The sequence below is a fragment of the Sturnus vulgaris genome, unplaced genomic scaffold (genome assembly GCF_052056855.1).
Source record: "Sturnus vulgaris isolate bStuVul1 unplaced genomic scaffold, bStuVul1.hap1 Scaffold_194, whole genome shotgun sequence".
NCBI classification, from domain to species: Eukaryota; Metazoa; Chordata; class Aves; order Passeriformes; family Sturnidae; genus Sturnus; species Sturnus vulgaris.
In genome coordinates, this window is record NW_028276164.1 from 7,095,617 (window position 1) to 7,105,240 (window position 9,624).

The 9,624-nt window shown below is 53.0% G+C and overlaps 1 protein-coding gene and 1 pseudogene across 2 annotated transcripts in view; one reads left to right on the forward strand and one right to left on the reverse strand.

The window, feature by feature from the left end:
- The window catches only part of LOC148218224 (uncharacterized), a 14,118-nt gene extending 11,510 nt beyond the window's left edge, over window positions 1-2,608 (reverse strand). The window contains exon 1 of one of the 2 annotated variants that reach the window (XR_015800562.1): window positions 1,081-2,426. The gene's annotated coding sequence lies outside the window, so the exon portion shown is untranslated. Of the gene's footprint in view, window positions 1-1,080; window positions 2,427-2,547 lie in introns of those variants that run through there. The other variant, XM_088157965.1, reaches the window with a different exon arrangement.
- A 386-nt stretch (window positions 2,609-2,994) lies between these two features.
- LOC148218225 (uncharacterized) lies at window positions 2,995-9,386 on the forward strand (annotated as a pseudogene).
- The last annotated feature ends 238 nt before the right edge of the window (window positions 9,387-9,624 follow it).

Consider the following 9,624-nt stretch of genomic DNA (forward strand, 5'->3'; position numbering starts at 1 on the left):
TTCCTTACCCTGGGAATTCTCTGCCTAGTGCAGGGTGGAGATAAGGGATGTATATTTCAAGCAGTCTGTGGCCAGAATCCTCTCTTGTGAAATCTCTGCCACAGGAAGCTGGGCTGGCACAGAGCCTGCCCTGGCACTTTGCTGTTCACAACATCCACCCAGGACATCGGGACCTGCCTAAGGAGTGCAAAGAAGCACCACTGGTGGCCAAGTGCCGTGGCCCATTCCAAGTGTCCTTGAGCACAGAAACAGCCGCCAGCACAGCTCAACACGGGGGGACCCCTCACCCTGGGCTCAGGGGCTCTCAAGCACCGGAGATTTGGAATTCCCGGCTGCAGGAGCAGCATGGGAGGGCACCACTGACCCTGCACTGAAGGCAACGCAGCAGCAGCCAGGGCTCCACATCGGGCCAAGCCCCTGGGCCTGCCCACAGATCCTCTGCTGAAATCCTCTGCCTGGGCACCCTCCTTTGGCATCTCCACACACTGGGGCCAATCCTTGCTGCCACTGCTGGAGCTTCGCTGCTTTCTGTGCCTGCACTGCCACAGCTGCTGGGGAAGACAACGGCACAATTCCACTCTGCCTCTCGGTTACACTCACACACTGGGCTGACTGGGATTCCATTGCTGGAATATATACCAAATCTAATTGAAAAAAAAAAATCTAATTTCTCTACTCTGGCCTGGTTTGCCTTTGCACTGGGGAAAGGAATTTTAAAGGGTTTTTTAAAGAGATTTCCACCACTCAACAGAGATGAGTTTATCATCTCAAGAGACTGGGAATAGCCCAAAATATACCCACAAAGTGAACAAACATCAAGGGAACAACGGCCAGCAGCAAACATCAAGGAACACCCACGCCAGACACTGCCCTCCGCACAGATGGAGACACCTGGTCTGGGAAAGTCTGAGAATGAAATCCAGGAGTGTGGACCTAATTAACATTAGACGGGAAGAAATCTGAGTCCAATAGGAAACCAAATACTGAGAACGTCACAACTTGGAAGAAACAAACAATAAACCAATGGACTTCAATGGGTTCAGACTGCATAAAGTTTAGGAAAAATCTAGCAAAACTCACGTGTCACGGAATGATGTTCTCTGCACACTCAGGCCATTATGTGTGGATGAAATGATTTCTGTTGCACATCCTGCCCAGAATCAAATAACGCCTTGCCTCTCCAACACTGAAGATATCAAGTAAAAAGCAGATTGTAGAGGGTCCACATTTGAGTCATGCAATGCCTGCTCTGGAAGAGAACCTTTGGCTCCAGGCAGTCAGAAGAGCTTTAGAAACGCTGATTAACACTGCTGGGGATAAGTACCCATTTATCATTTGAACTACAGCATTAGATTACAAGATGTCCTCGAAATAATAATAAAGCAGACAAATCCAGCTCCGAACCTTATGACAACCAAACACGCCAAAAATGAAGGCCACATTTGTAGAAAATTAAATTATTCAAACTGCTATTTGCAAACAGATAATAACCAAAAAGTGGTGAAACAGATAACAAAGGAAAGAAGAAAGTAGCTCATATTCTGGTAGAAATGTAGAATGGATGAGATTTAGACAAGTTTTTGGGGCTCCATGGGTTAAACGAATGCTGTTCCTCCTCTGATGTGCTGCAGCAACTCTCATCTTTTTACCATGCACGACACCTTGCTGAGTGCAGCTCATTCAGCAGGTTAGCAAGGGGATGCAGGTGGCAGCCAGGCCTCTTGATCCACAAATGTCTATAAAAGGACAGGGAATGAGGACACTGAGAATAATCCCAAACCAAAGAGGACCAAGGAAAAGAGACTAAGCCAATGGAAATTAAAGTTAGTAAAGACAATTACTGAAAAAATGAGAAGAGGATTTGAGTAGAGTAAGATGAATATGCCTGGAGATAGGGCCAGGAATTTGTATAAAATGAAGTAATGGGAGAAACCATCGTTTTCAGAAACTGTTACTAATTTCCAGAGACACCTGCTCAGCCAAGATCCTGCTCAGTGCCTGACCTTCGAGAAGGAGAAACACTTAACAGAGCCAGGAAGATCGGATGTTATACAAAAGGAGAGGTACATATTAACGAGGACATGCAGTAGGCGGATTGGGAAGTCTGAACTTTCCAAGAACCTCAGTTGGTGGCGAAAGGGAAACGGGGAATGCAGCCGGGAAAATGAGGATAGAAAGGAGACTGCGTACTACAACAACTGGAGAGACCGCATGGCAAATGCCGCATGGCGTCTCCCTTTGTTCACGAAGGAAGTCACTTTTACAGGACTCCTCTGTCTCCTTTGGTCACACAAACCTCCGGCCACGGGAATTTTCCCGAACAGCTCCAGGAACAGGACAGCCACCTCTATGCTACCCACAGGAATCGGGACGAGCCAGCGCTGCTCCGGCACCGGCTCCTGCCGAGGCCCCAGCGGGAAGGAGACAGCTCCTCAGCCCAGCGCCAACACGGGCCAGGACCGGCACAACCAACCCGCCAGAGCCCCCTGCCGCCCCCTCGGCCCGCAGCGAGCCCCGAGCCCCCGCAGAACCGAGCGCGGCTCCCACCTACGCTGGGGCCGCCTGCGAGCTCCGCCACGGCCTCACTGGACTCGGGCCGCCGCCGCTGCCGCCGCCGCGGCCGGGCCCGCACAAACTGCCCGACAATGGCGCCTTTACTGCACCCCGCCTAAAAGCCTTGTCCCCGCTCTCCCCAATCAGCGCGCGAGAACCAGGAGTGACATTTGCACAATCAGCCAATGGCAGCGAGGGGCGGGCTCTGCACACGGCCCAGCCTCGGCCCGCGCTCTCAGGGCCCCCGGGCTGTGGGAGGGCAAAGGCGGAGATGAGGAACAGCCCTGGAACGGCCCCGAGCTCGATCCGAGATTGGCCTGAGAACACAAACAAAGTTCTCCGCAGCTCCCGGCACGCGTTTCCCGGGCCAGCGCGTTAGGGCTCCGACGCAGCCCTAAGAGCCAGCGCCGAGGCTGGGCCGTGTGTAGAGCCCGCCCCTCGCTGCGATTCGCTGAATCTGCCGTCACTTCTCATTCTCGCGCGCTGATTGGGAAGAGCGGGGACAAGCCCGCCGCCGGGGCGCCCCTGGCGCGGCAAAGACGCCATTGTGGGGTCTTCTGTGTGGGCCGGCAACGGCGACAGCCCCCGGAGCCCGCGGAGGCGGCCCCAACGCAGGTAGGATTCGTTAGGGATCCCAGGGGCTGGTCCTTGGTGTTGTAGGATTTGTTCTGGTGTCTGTTCATCTTTTCTCCATTTTTGGGCGTGCCTTCCAGCCAGGGAAGAGTCAATTGACCACTTTTTTCTAATTAAATCATCAAGTACTTGAATTCCCAACTGATTTCTCAGGGCAAGGAAAAACACATCAGTGCTCTAATACACCCTAATGTAACATAGACAGTGACAGCACATGTTGGAGCGGGGAGAGGGGTGATTACCCCCACTTTTTTTCGTAAAGTTTTCCCAACATTCTCCGTTTGCTGTTTCCCTTTGGAGCTTAACCAATTTCTGTTGCAGTCAGATATCCCCAATATGGACTCTGCCTTTAGTTGTGCAAATTCCATCTGTGCAAGCAGGCAGAGCTTGGGGTGAGGGGCAGAGAGAATCACCGAATTCCTCCTCCAGGCAAAAAAGACCCTGGTACATTGTCCACACTTTGCTCCAGCAGTGTTAATTTCCACTTCTAAAGGTCCTCTCCTGGCTGTCTGGAATGAAGCTTCTGTTAAAGACCACCATTGGAAGACTCACATTTCATCCCCCCACCATCTCCTTTTATTTTCTCTTTGTTTTTCTTTTTAACAATATTCATAAATAATTTTAACAATATTCATAAACATTAACTGTTTATGCATTGAAGCATCACTATTAATAGTCTTCTAGTATTGCAAAGTGCAACCTAAAGGTGAACACCTAAAAACCCATACCAGAATTTTGCCATCACTAAGAGACATGTACAAAGATACACAAAAGGTTTGCAGTGCAATCAATTTTTTTCTGCTTCTTCTCCTAGGAGTAAAAAGTGCTTGTCACATCCCTGACCCAAACCTAACTGATGATATAGAAGTAGGATTATTAAAAAAAATTAATATAGTGGTGAAATCTTGTCACTGAAAATGTGGCAAAAACAAAAGCAATCCAACAATATCTTTCATGTGAGAGTCAAGGCATTACTTGATTCTGGCCAGGGTGTGGAACAGAAATCATTTCATCCACACATAATGGCCTGAGTGTGCAGAGAACATCATTCCGTGACACGTGAGTTTTGCTAGATTTTTCCTAAACTTTATGCAGTCTGAACCCATTGAAATCCATTGGTTTAGTGTTTGTTGCTTCCAAGTTGTGACGTTCTCAGTATTTGGTTTCCTATTGGACTCAGATTTCTTCCCGTCTAATGTTAATTAGGTCCACACTCCCGGAGTTCATTGTCAGCCTTTTCCAGACCAGGTGTCTCCATCTGTGCGGAGGGCAGTGTCTGGCGTGGGTGTTCCTTGATGTTTGCTGCTGGCCGTTGTTCCCTTGATGTTTGTTCACTTTGTGGGTATATTTTGGGCTATTCCCAGTCTCTTGAGATGATAAACTCATCTCTGTTGAGTGGTGGAAATCTCTTTAAAAAACCCTTTAAAATTCCTTTCCCCAGTGCAAAGGCAAACCAGGCCAGAGTAGAGAAATTAGATTTTTTTTTTTCAATTAGATTTGGTATATATTCCAGCAATGGAATCCCAGTCAGCCCAGTGTGTGAGTGTAACTGAGGGGCAGAGTGGAATTGTGCCGTTGTCTTCCCCAGCAGCTGTGGCAGTGCAGGCACAGAAAGCAGCGAAGCTCCAGCAGTGGCAGCAAGGATTGGCCCCAGTGTGTGGAGATGCCAAAGGAGGGTGCCCAGGCAGAGGATTTCAGCAGAGGATCTGTGGGCAGGCCCAGGGGCTTGGCCCGATGTGGAGCCCTGGCTGCTGCTGCGTTGCCTTCAGTGCAGGGTCAGTGGTGCCCTCCCATGCTGCTCCTGCAGCCGGGAATTCCAAATCTCCGGTGCTTGAGAGCCCCTGAGCCCAGGGTGAGGGGTCCCCCCGTGTTGAGCTGTGCTGGCGGCTGTTTCTGTGCTCAAGGACACTTGGAATGGGCCACGGCACTTGGCCACCAGTGGTGCTTCTTTGCACTCCTTAGGCAGGTCCCGATGTCCTGGGTGGATGTTGTGAACAGCAAAGTGCCAGGGCAGGCTCTGTGCCAGCCCAGCTTCCTGTGGCAGAGATTTCACAAGAGAGGATTCTGGCCACAGACTGCTTGAAATATACATCCCTTATCTCCACCCTGCACTAGGCAGAGAATTCCCAGGGTAAGGAATTCCAAAGATCGATTCCAAGGGAAATAATTGAATATCTGCCCTGGGTCTGCCTCTTATTCTTGCCCAAGCCAATGGCAAAAGCTGTATCCATGGCATCTTGGTTTCTCTCACCAGCTTCCAAAGGTGTTTCTTTATTTCCCCATTCCTTCTTTCTACCTGCCCAGAGCTCTGTGGGTGCCAGGGCTTGTGGAGGTCCCATTGTATTCCTAAAGCAGCCATAACCCCCTGAAGGGTTTTTCCTGTAAAATGAGTTCCCCATCTCAGAGTCTGTTAGTTCCACAATTCTTTATCTTGGAGATATTTGTTTTAAAAATACTTTAATAAGTGATCCAGAGATTGCTGGAGAAGTCAGAATTGCTTTTTTCACCCTGTTAGCTGCCATGCTGTCACCAGAAGAAATTTGAGCCTTCCTGCTCAGGGCATTTAAGTGCCAGGCTCTTCCAAGCACACCCAGCTCTGCCGGTTGAGCTGACCATGCAGGCGGTAACCTGAGCTTGGTCTAATTCCCTTTCCTTCATCAGAGCTTGTCTTAGAGCTCTTTTCCCTTCTTCTGCCCTTGAAGAGCCATCCATAAGCACATTTTGTCCCTCAGGCCAGGGAATGTCTCCTAAATCACTCCTAGGCTGGCTCTGGGGCTCTGTCACTTGAATGCAGTCATGGTGGGGAGCACCAAGGCCGGGCCCCCTCGGGCTGTGGTGGCGGCAGCGGCTGCAGTGGGGAGCGAGTGCGGGCGGGAGCGGCCGAGAGCCCAGCGCTGCCCCAGCCCGAGCTGCCCCAGCTCCATCGCTGCCCCTGCGCTGGGATGCTGTGGGTTTCGGGGGAAGAGGGAGCTGGCAGTGGGTGCTGGGCCTGGGGGCAGGAGGCGAAGGGAAGGAGAAGCAGGGATGGAGAACAAAATAGTCAAAGGATGCATGGGGAGGAGAAGGTGGGATTGAGTAGGAGGAATAGTAGGGACACAGGAGTAGGAAGAGCAGAAACAGGAAGGAGCACAAGGTTCCACCCCTCCCTGTGTCTGCAGCCTCTCCCCAGGCCTCAGGAGCATTGTCCCCATCACATGCAGCAGGTGACTGGAGAGGGGGATCCATGATTTTCACATGGGTTAATCTTGGTATTTCTGAGCTTTATTTGGCTAAATGTTGGTGCTTTGGTTTTTTGCAGGGGCTGAATCTCAGTATTTTGGAGAGGGTTTTGGCTAAATCTTGGTGTTTGTGGGGTTTTTGATCTGTGTCATGATGGGAGGATTTTTCGTCTGAATCTTGGTGTTTTAGACGTTCTTACGCAAGATGCCCAATGACCTCCTGAGTTGCACTTGGGCAGGGAGGAACCACCAGCCCAACACACTCTCCTCTTCTCTTTTCCCCAAACCAGGATTTTTCATTCCCAAGACGTTGGCAGATGGAGGAGGAGGAAAAGCCCCAGAGATCCCTCTCAAGGAGCGGCTGCAAACCCAGCCCAGGGAGCTGTGAGGAGGAAAGACCCTCCCTGAGCTGGGAAGGCGGCCGGAGATCCAGGCAGAGCTCAGAGCTGGTGGAGAAGCCTCCTGGAGGGGAGAAGCCCCACAAGTGATTGAAATGTGGGAAGGGTTTTAACTCCATCTCTGAGCTGATCCTGCACCAGAGAATCCACACTAGTGGAAAGCCCTATGAATGTGGGGATTGTGGGAAGAGCTTCAGCAACAGCTCCGGCCTGAGCCGGCACCCGGTGATCCACACTGGGGAAAAGCCTTACGAGTGTGGGGAATGTGGGAAGGGATTCAGAGACAGCTTCTGCCTGATCCAGCACCAGGTGATCCACACAGGGGAACGGCCCTACAAGTGCTTGGAATGTGGGAAGAGCTTTGGGTGGATGTCCAACCTGATAAACCACCAGTGCACACACAGTGGGGAGAGGCCCTACAAGTGTCTCAAGTGTGGGAAGAGGTTTCACAGAAGCTCCACTCTCATCAGACATGAGCGGATTCACACAGAGGAGAGGCCCTTCCACTGCCCCGACTGCGGGAAGAGATTCAACCGCAACTCCACCCTCACTGTCCACCAGCGCATCCACACTGGGGAGAGGCCCTACGAGTGTCCTGAGTGGGAAGAGGTTTCAGACCACCTTCAATCTCCTCGTACATGAGCGGATTCACACAGAACAGAGGCCCTTCTGCTGCCCCGACTTTGGGAAGGGATTCAAGCACAACTCCCCTCTCACTGCCCACCGGCGCATCCACACTGGGGAGAGGCCCTACAAGTGTCCTGAGTGTGGGAAGAGCTTCTCACAGAGCTCAGCCTTGACCCGACACCAACGGAGTCTCCACTAAGGGAAGCCCTGTGAGTGCCTGGAGTGTGGGAAGAGCTTCGTGCTCTGCTCCAGTTCCATCCCCCATGGGAGGATCAGTGTTGGATGATCCCCAGTGACCCCCGTTGGGCAGAGCCCTGGTGATCTGTGGTCCTGGTGATCCGTGTTGGGTGGGGCAAGGGGTTGGAGAGATTTTTCTGCTCTGGGAGTGGACAGGGAATGGAATGGCTGTGGACTGAGAAGAAATGGGAGGGACTCTGGTGACACGGGGAAGGACTGTGAGGACAGCAGGAGCAATTGGGATGAACTTGGAGAGCCACCGGAGTCACTTGGAGTGAGGAGCAGGAGGCCCCGGGGATGGGCACAAGAAGGGCTGATGTGTCTCGGGTGATTCCCAGGGAGGTTTTGAGGGGCTCCAGAGTCTTTCCCAGAGCAGGGCCCGAGGGGACACGCTTTGCCCCACGCTCACCTCTGCGCTCCACGAGGAACAGGCTGGACAACTCGTAGTTGTGCCGGCAGTGCCTGTCCACCGCAGCCCGTCTGTACTCCATCCATTGCGGGTCGCTGTTCCAGTGCCTGGCAGCCTTGTCCCCAAAGGAGGTGTCCCCACGTGCAGCCCCACATCGCTGCCGAAGTGCAGGAACTGCTCCCGGTTGGAGATGTTCCTCTCCACGAACCTCAGCCGGTCGGTGCCGTGAATGAAGTGACGCTCGGACTTCACCATCTCCTGGAACAGCGCTGTGTGTGCAGGACATAGGTCCGGGGGTGCCCCCCAGCAGCCCCCCAGCAGCCCACAGTAGCCAAGAGCTCCAGGGCAACCCCGACTCCGCATCCCCAGTGCCCCACAGCCACCATGGGACCCTTCTTCCCGCAGTCCCAATTCCTCTTTTCCACCCTTCTCTGTATTTTCCTCCCCATTTCCCAACACTCCCCAGTCACCAGCCCCCCCCCAACATCTCTTTGGGGGTCCCACCTCCCCATTTCCCTTCCTCTCCCCACTGTTCCCACCATTCCCACCACTTCCCTTCCTGCCCCTCCCGCTCACCCGAGAGCTCTGCGCCCCCAGCCCGGGGGGCTCCCAGTGGCACCAGTAGGGCCCCAGCTGCCCCACACGCCCCATGGCCAGCGCCGGGCAGGGTCTGACACCTCCCCCGCCCCAAATTCTCCTGGCAGGGGGCGCTGGGGGCGGGGCGCGGGTGGAGTCCAGGTGAGGAGCTCTGGGCGCTCTGGTACTGCCTGAGGAGTCATCAGTGCCGCGTGCTCTGATTGGCTCAATTATTTTGGTGCCTTCTCTGATTGGCTGAGGAGAGGCCTGGGAGTCGAGAGGAGGACCGGGAGAGATCCTACCCCAGGCTAGCGGTGGAAGAACATCCAATTAACAAGGCATGCAGATCATTTCCCAGCGGTCCCCACACTCCTGTAGGAACTAAATGCACCGAGGATCTCACGAGGGTCACCAACTCTCTGGCGGCCAAATCCAGCCCTGCGCTCCCTGAGGGTGCGGGCACTCTGGGAAGGGCTCAGCTGCAGGTCAGATGGCCAGAGAGTGGCTTGGTGGTCACCTCGTGTGTGAGGCAGTGATGGTCTGGGGAGATGCGTGGACACCACATGATCAGAGAGCTGACTGGGTCAAGGGACACGTCAACAGCGACACCGCAATGACAGGCAGCCAATGCGGGCTTGTTTCAGTAAAGTTTGGGTTCGGTTTGGGTTAAGTTTTGAGTATAAAAAACGTTCAGTTGGTTACAATAAACGATCTTCTTTGGAGCAAGCAAGCAAATCCGTGTGTCTTTGTTCCTCATTGCTACACATGACCATGAGATGACCATGATATGATTGTAGCCTTGAGTTGACCACAAGACGATCATGAGATGACCATGACCATTTGATGGTCATTACTGTGACCATGCCCATGAGGTGATCATGACCATGAGAGGACCATGACCATGAGCATGAGATGATGGTGCTCAGGAAATTACTGTGACCATGGCCATGACATGACTGTGGCCATGAGCTGA